We start from the raw sequence: 8,701 nt of genomic DNA, 5'->3' as shown, positions 1-8,701 counted from the left end.
CCTGTTCAACCAGCCCCTCCACGGGGTCCTGTTCAACCACCCCTCCATGTACGGGGTCCCTCCACCAGCTACTGTTCATCCACCCCCACGCCTCCTTGATCGGGATCCTGTTCATCCAGCGGCAACTATTGTGGTTCTAAGTCTGACAGTGGAATGGGGGTAGGTATGAGGAGGCAAGATCCTGGCTACGGTGAAGTTGTGCACGCAAGATTTACGAGTTTAGGCCCTTCTCAGAGGAAGTAACAGCCCTACATCTCGGTGCCCTGAGGCTGGTCGATTGGATTATGCGTGAAGTTACAGGGGGTGCGAACCCTTGTCCCAGAGGAGCGGGTGGCTTATATAGAGTGCGCCAGGACCCCAGCCATCCCCCGTTACATAGAGTTCAATGTACATAAAGTGGGGACGTTACTGGTAACGTCAACATTAAAGGGATATAAATGATCCTTAAGACTACGGAGTGAACGCATGACCATTGCCATCCAGAGTGACCTTAGATCTTCTGTACTTCGAGTGGTTTCTGATGTGGTCGAATGATTATATCCTGGTCGAATAGAATTGGGTTGTCCGAGTGGAACTCATGGTCGAGTGAGTTGCATCCTGAGATGATTTCAGTCGGTAGAATTTGATTTCCTTTGAATGTCTTCGACTGTAGGGAAGTGTCCTTGGGAAGGGTGCTTAGATCAGGTCTGTCGTGGAATTGTCACGGCAGAAGTCCTAGTGTAAGGACTTAGTCGCGAGGCCAACGCATCTATGTGGTAGCTTGAAGGGGTTGAGCAGAATCGAGAGACACGGCGCACAAGACGAGGATTTAGATAGCTTCGGGCCCCGGGAAACATCATCCGGTAATAACCCTGCGTGCTGTTTGTGGCTAGGTCTCATTATGATCATGAGGGAGTCGCCGTAAGCCGGCTCTCCTCTTTCATTGGCCCTAGATATTGTTTCTTGTTGCTTATCCCTCTTTGGGGAGCCCTGCCCCTCCTTATATAAGTTAGAGGGGCGGGTTACATGTGGAGTCCTAGTAGGACTAGGATTAGTCTATCTTCTCTTACAGGTTGATTACAAGTCCGGGTCTTGCTTCCTCGTAAAGGAGATATTCCTCACGCCTTTCCTCTTAAGCCGGCCTACCATAACGTACCCGGCCTTCTGGGCCTTGAGCCTCTCAGGCCCCCGGATCTTGTCGCTCCTTTGATCCGCTTGCCAGGTCACCCATAAGTCGCCTGGCTCGGGCGGGTCACTTAGTGAGTCGTTCAGTCAGGCCGGGTCATTAGTGAGTCACCAAGTCCGGCCGGGTTATACATCTGACCGGGTCATACCGCGGGGTATATCCCCGACATTATCCCCCAAGTTTAATTTGGATTTATCCATGTTAAACTGATCTGCAACATAAACACAAGAACAAATTGACAGGTTGCACTCCGGGTTAAATATTCTTATAAGCCGGCACTTGATCATCCTTAAGTCCTTGTCATCTCCTCCTTCTGGAAAATCTGGGTCAATGGACCAACTTCATAGTCAATTTGCTTGTAGAAGAAATATTGTAAATAAAGCATCCATTTGAGTCGGCCTTCAATGCTCTGACTTGACAAAAATATTGGTCTTCAAATATTCAACTTATATTCAGCCGACTTGAGATATAAAACTTGCCGGTTTATGATTACCAAAATTGTCGGGTTATAAATAGATGATGCCGAGTCATAATTGTCGCCGACGCCGGTTTATGATTTTTGCAGACAGCGGGTCAATCTGATTTACTCAAACTGAAAATTTGAGGATATTTCTCCCTTATATCCATAATACCTGTAGCCCCCAAGGGCCGATTTAATCAGCATGAATAAGCCGGGACTTATCACCATGGCTTTAAATGAAATCCAGTTGTGTAGCCCCCATGAGTCAGCTATAGTCATAGTAGTGTAGCCGGGTCATCCTAGAATTGTCTTAAGAAAAGAGCAATATGCATTAGCCCCCAAGTGTCGGGTCATTATGTAATAATGAGCAGGGACTTTGTAAATATGATGATGTAAATTTGAGCAGTAACGTGTAGCCCCCAAGGGCCGGCTTAGTAAGATAATACTAAGCTGGGACTTTTCATTGAAAATAATATCATATGATGTAACCCCCATCCTGGGGCTTGAACCCACGTCCACAAGGTTAAGAGCTTTATGCTTTACCAACTGAGCAGTGGATCCTTCAATTATAATGGAATAAGGCTTGTGTATCTTGAATTTTAACAGGAGCAATTGGTAGCCCCCAAGGGCCGGCTCATTACAATGGGATGAGTCGGGTCTTCAATAAGGCCAGTAAAAATGACTTTGCATTAGCCCCCAAGTGTCATGGTGCATGCTTGCAGCGACATGAGACTTGCATATTTGATGTAACCTCAACTTGAATAATGTAGCCCCCAAATGCCGGGTCGTAAGCCTCCAGCGACTCGGGACTATTTCCTCCATTGTAAAATAAATCACGCCCATTGATAAAGATAATAGCTGTGGCGCTAAAGCGACTTTGAAAACCTCAATCATAATACTGGTTATTGATAATCATAATAGAAATCCAGCCATGTTGGCTATTCAAAATTTGAATAATATAATCCGGTATGAAAACCTCAATCATTCAATATCATCATTGAAAATCCAGCCATGTTGGCTATTTAAAGAATTCAAATACCTTATCTGTTGACAAGTAAATCCGGAGTTTAAATACCCGGCGGCTCTTGGCCAATGGTGATTCAATACGCCTTCATTGTAAACCGGAATTTTCATGACCCGGCGGCTTATAGCCTTTTGAGAAAAATCCAGAACGGATAATCATTTTGAAGCATCAACTTTGGTAATGAGCTTGAACTTAATCATTTACATGTTATATTTCTACAAATCCTGCAGAGAGTTTAAACAACATATGCCATGGCGACTTAGCGTCAAAACCAGGGTGGGTCATAATATCTCACATATAACTACTGTGATATTGAATTTGTACTGCCGGCTTACATAACCTGTGCAGTAAGGGTGATAACCCAATCCTTAAAAGCCAATGCTTCCAAATATATGATGATTGTCACATGCTGGCGACTTATTATCCAAAGTCAAGTCGGGTTTAAACGAAAACACACTTATACTTAGATCTGAACAAAAAAAGTCTCAAGACAAAACCAAATATTGTTTGCAAAAAACTTAAACCAAATAAAAATTGAGGTTTCTGATTCGAATACGATCAGTAAAACGTTCCAAAGGGGTTAAGCTAGGATTCGAATACGATCATGTAGCCCCCAGTGGCTTTGGCGTTGCGCCGATCAAGAGGGTACCGACAGCTATGTTCTCTTCGGTTCGAATACGACCTATGTTTGAATAGGAAGCCCCCAAATGACCTTGAGAGGTTTTTAATGACCCTGATTTGAATACGATCCAAGTCGGACCCAAAAAGGGGTTAAGCTATGATTCGGATACGATCAAGAAGCCCCCTAGTGAGTTTGGCTTTGCACCGATCAAAAGGGTTACGACAGCTATGTTCTCTTTGGTTCGAATATGACCTATGTTTGAACAGGAAGCCCCCAAGTGACCATATAAATTTTGGCATTGCGCCGATCAAGAGGGTATTCATAGCTATGCTCGATGAGCAGGAAGCTCACAAGTGATCATAATAAGATAAGCCATAAGGTGGGATACCCATGTTTGAACCGTGCATCATGGCAGCAAGCTCTTTTTGGCACCCTTTAATCTTTCTGAGAACTCGAAATTGCGAGAGATTAATCATTTTTAAACCGGAACTTTAAACCGGACTTAAAAGCTTCAAAACTTTGTCAGAGATAAATTTACCTTGAGCCGGATTTTGAACCGGATTTGATAGCTTCAAAGCTTTGCAGGACAGAGATGTCTCTTGAACCGGATTTTAAACCGGAATCTTTATTTTGAACCGACAATTTTCTGACGGTCTTTAAATTTTCATCAATATGGCGGTGTCTTCCGGAACCGGGTTATCATTTCCTCCAATGACCCGGAGTTCCCGATTCATGTCATTGTAGCCTCCGAGTCTTAAGAATACTCGAGGAGTTGGCTTGAGACTCTTCATATTTGACCGTGATATAAACCGGTATGAGTCATTCAACATCTCAGTGATATAACCTATCCTGCACTGGAGAACTTGCAAGCCAGAGTAATTGCTCTTTTAAAGAAAGCAATATATAATATAAAATATACTGAATGGATTTCACGTGATGCGTCAGGTGAGTAATTATCACCGTGGAGTTGATGATCACCATGGTGAAGCTGAAATCAATCACGGCCAAGTCGACCGCAGGAGCAGACAGATGAGCCGGTCACGGCGTTATAAGCCGGTGCAGTCGAGAGAGTCGTCGACGGTGTTGATGTAGAATGAAACGCGGGGGCGACGGCTCGCATATGTATCCGTTAGGTAGCGCAACACGGATGACACAGGCAGAACAATACTAGCGTGCTCTCCGTATGCGCGATAGTCACCACTTTTGTAATTATCCTGCATAAAAAAAACACCGCAGGCCAGAATAATTGTTGTGGAAAAAATTAATATATGTGATGAAAAAACATAGAAAAAATGACACCTGATATTTTTGTCGGATGAGCATGGACGCTACCGTCCGATAACACTGGACATATCCAGGATGAAAAAACAGCATAGGTAAATGCCAATTTGATGGGACGTGAGAAGTATGATTTTCTTAACATCATGTGGCTAGCTTGGCCGCTTCTTCCTCTCTGTATTTCTTTTGATCAGATGGTTTCGGCCAGGTTCCAATTTGAATGAACTTTCATATGTGCAAACACCATCCGAGCAGTATAAATATGGAGGTTTGTACTGGATATTCACATCAGGTTAATTACGACCATGTAGAATTATATTCCGAAATTCGCTCAACCGAATTTTCTATTGACGCATGTGGCATGTCAGATCTTCTTCGGCCATCAATTGATCTGTGAACAGTCTTGGAATCCTAGACTTTTTCTCCTTTAACACATAACCTCAAACTTAAGCTAATTTCAGAGACAACCCATCTATGAATAGTACTCATCTTGCCCCCAAAGCATCAGCCAAGATATTAAGCTTGCTAATAGGCGCCAGTTTAACAGCTTCCGCGTAACTGAAGCCACAATCGAGCCCAGTATAGTATGCTCTTGGGAATGTCAGGACAAATTAGCCCCCAAGTTATCCTCAATATCTGATTTTGGCTTAGTAGGTAACGTTTGAAAGCCATTGTCAAAAATCTTGTCTCCAAATTAACGTCGTAGATCACCCTGACCTCTTCTGCGAAAACTTTCAAATACACGCCCATACTTGCTTTCAATATCTGATGAGGCAGAGAACTGTGGCGGGTCTCCAAGGCGCAGTTTCACGGCAGAAAGCGGCCGTGGAAGTAGACGGCGTTTTGACACGCCGGCAAGGGCGGCTCAAGCGCGGCCGGCTTGACGACGATCGGCGAGTTGAAAGTGGACCACAGCAGCGGGCGGTTCGCAGGCAGCAGACGGCTATCCGGTTGCGGCGACTCGAGGCGTTGAGGGCCACGGCGACTTACCACACTGCCGTAGAAATAGCAGGGCCGACCCCGGTGGCTCAGAGGCGTGGCAACTCGGTAACGATTCAGAGTCAGAGACCAGCGATGCGGTTTATGACAGCAACTTAAGGTGACTCGCTATCGAAACGAGACTGCTTGGAGATGATTCGGCCCTGACGGGGACGGAGCACAGCCAGGGCGGCTCAAGGCGGCTCGACAATAGCACGGGAAGGCCGGCTCGGTTTAGACCACGCCCGGGACGGCGGCTTGGCCACTGCGCGAGGCAACGACAGCGGGAGCGGCGACTCGCAGGTGAAGCCGGGCGCTTGGCGGCTCATAGCGGCAGTTTGGTCAGAGGCCATCAGCGATCGTCCACATTGGCGGTGAAGGCATCAGGCGGGTGTGGGTGGAAACGATCCAGAAGGAGCTCGAAGTGGAAACCAGCCAGAGGAGATGCGGGCGTTGGAGAACAAGGCACATCAGGTCTGAAATCGTAACGGAGACAAAATCCATCAGGCACGAGGCCAAGGCGACGGAGGCTAAGGCGGTCTCGACGGCACGTTGAACTCTGCCAATCCGATCCAGTATTGTAGTCCTTGCTCGAACATGCATGCTCGTTTGATGGATCACTTTATGCGAACAGTAGTAACGTAGTGTTGCCTTCAAGCAATCACTAGCACAATTGTTTATTAGAAGTAGTACTACTCCGTGCAATAGTAGCAGCAGTCTTTTAGCAGATCAATTTATGAAATTGCCTTGGGTTTTGATCCCCGTCTCCTCACGCGTGTGTTGATTGACCCGACCCGGCGTACGGCAGCTATAGAAAAACTCATGTCGGCCTTGGCAATACAGGGCTGTAGCGGCAAAACTGATCTGGTACTCGGATTCGACGGACCGCGTTGCAACGACGACGCAGAAGAACATCAAACCCTATCTTCCCTTAAACTCAAAACTCATACTGTTAGCTCCAAGGCTAATACCAATTCTGACCACAAACATTGAATTTGCCGGCTCTGCCAAAAAACTGTCCCATGCCGGACCATCTTGCGTGATTCTTCCGCACCGGTTCTTCTTCATCCGGCTAATTTGCGAACTTCTCGAAACCCGGATAAAGATCCCTTCAAGAACTCAACACCACCGTGCGCAAGCCCTACGATGGGCGCCAACTGTCGTACCCTAGGTACATATCATCGTCATTAGCCCCCGAATGGTTCTGGGTCCGAATGGAGATGGAGTTGAAGATGGTTCCAACTCGATGTTCATGCTTCGGAAGCATTTTACTTGGATTGGTGAACCATGCAAAAATTCTGACTTCATTTCCAGTCGCCTTGAGCCATTCAAAGATTGTCGAGTGAACTTTAGTTGATAAGCTTCGAATGTTGATACGGCATAAAATCTTTGGCACGATCGACTGCACTGTCATTCCTAGATCTCGCGGGATTCAAAATCTGGGGAAGCGCGCGGGACGTAGAGAGCCGTAGTAAGCGGGGCGGATTAGGCAGGGGCGCCTCGATTCTCGCGCGGCCTTTTTCGCCACGTATCGAGCACGTGACTGTTGCGGGATTTGGCAGGATTGCCTGGGTCCACAAGTCAGTCACTCGAGGAATAGGACCATATAAGGCGTCCGGGCCGGTGTCTTTGCACAGTGCGCCCCATTTTCCCCCTTCTTCCTCTGCTTCTCCACTGCATCCGCCTCCGCCCTCGGCGTCACCGCCCAGTCTGAGCTCAACCTGCTGCAATGGGGAAGGACAAGACGGCGGTTTTGGAGCGCGCGAAGAAGGTGACGACGAAGGCGAAGAGGAAGAAGACGAGCCAGGGAGGGTTGTTGTCGAGAACTGGCCTGCCGCCCAGCTGGATCCAGTGCGACTGGATCCGGTTGACGATCCAGCGAGAAGACATGGAGGATCTGGCTGAGGGGGGCTAATTCCCCACGAATCTTGGCGGATTCCGGAGGACGAGACCGAGCCGCGACCACAGGAGGGTGAGTGTGTCCTTCTTGCGATCCACGTCGACCGCGGTTTCTCTTTGCCTGCCCATCCTTTCTTCCGGGGTTTTCTGAACTTTTTTGGAGCCCAACTTCATCACTTTTCTCCCAACACCATCACATACCTTGATGCATACGTGTCCATGTGTGAGAACTTTCTAGGCTCTCGACCGCACTGGGGTCTCTTCAAACACATTTTCACCTGTCGTTCTCAATCTGTAAAAAAGGCCAATCCGAGTGATGAGAGGACACACGTGATATAGATGTGTGGAGGTCTAGGGATCTAGATGAGGAATAAAAGCGCGTTCCCTACTATGATTCTTCCCGAGTCAGTCAGAGGGTGGTAGTCGACCTGGTTCTATTGTAAGGACCAACCGACCCCGGGTCAGTCGACTAGCCTCCTCCGTTTTCCATAGGACGAGTTGAGAAGCCTTCTCCCTTGAGAGTGACTCCAGATGAGAAAGTGGAGGTGAATATGTTGGTTGAGCGAGTAGTCCAACTTGTCCGCGACAGCGTGACTGGCATGGACTTGCTAGAGGTGTTCCTTAGTCGACGCATCCAGCCACTCCAAGCCCGTGACCATCCAATGTGGATGTATTCGGGTATTGAAGACAGCACTCGGATCCACCCAGAGGAAGTTGACGAGGGGACGGTGGCACAGTGGCTGCAAGGTATTACCGGCAACAAAGACAACCCCAGGGGGTCTAGGAGGATTCCTCCACTCGACAACACAAACGAACTTGGCAAGGTCTGACTCTTTTCTTCCAAGTGTCTTTTGTTCTGATATGCATTTGTTCTCGAAACTGATTGATATCCACTCGACTCTATGCCTTGCAGATCTATACTGAGATGTATTCGATGCCCAACGGAGAGTAGACGCAGGAGGGAGAGGCGAGCGGGGGCGACAGCGGCGACTGGCATTCTGACAGAAGAGGAGACGGGGAGAGTGAGGACTTGAGCAGTGGTGAGGAGGTCGACTCCCCTCCTCGCACGGAAAGATGCTCCAAGCAGAGGCGGGACCCAGCAAGTGTCCGTGGCAAAGCAACTCCGCCGATTGAACAGACCTCAAAGCACACACGAACATCTTCTCCTATGCCAACTAAGAAAGCTCTGAAGCAACCCAGAGTCGTGCCGTCAAAACCTTGGAAGGACTTGCCCAAGATTAAAGTGGACGTCCCTATCGCTTCTGGGTAATCATT

This window comes from Triticum urartu, chromosome 6 (assembly GCF_003073215.2).
Source record: "Triticum urartu cultivar G1812 chromosome 6, Tu2.1, whole genome shotgun sequence".
Lineage (NCBI taxonomy): Eukaryota > Viridiplantae > Streptophyta > Magnoliopsida > Poales > Poaceae > Triticum > Triticum urartu.
The sequence above is the reverse complement of the archived record's forward strand: the minus strand, read 5'-3'. Positions refer to the sequence as shown.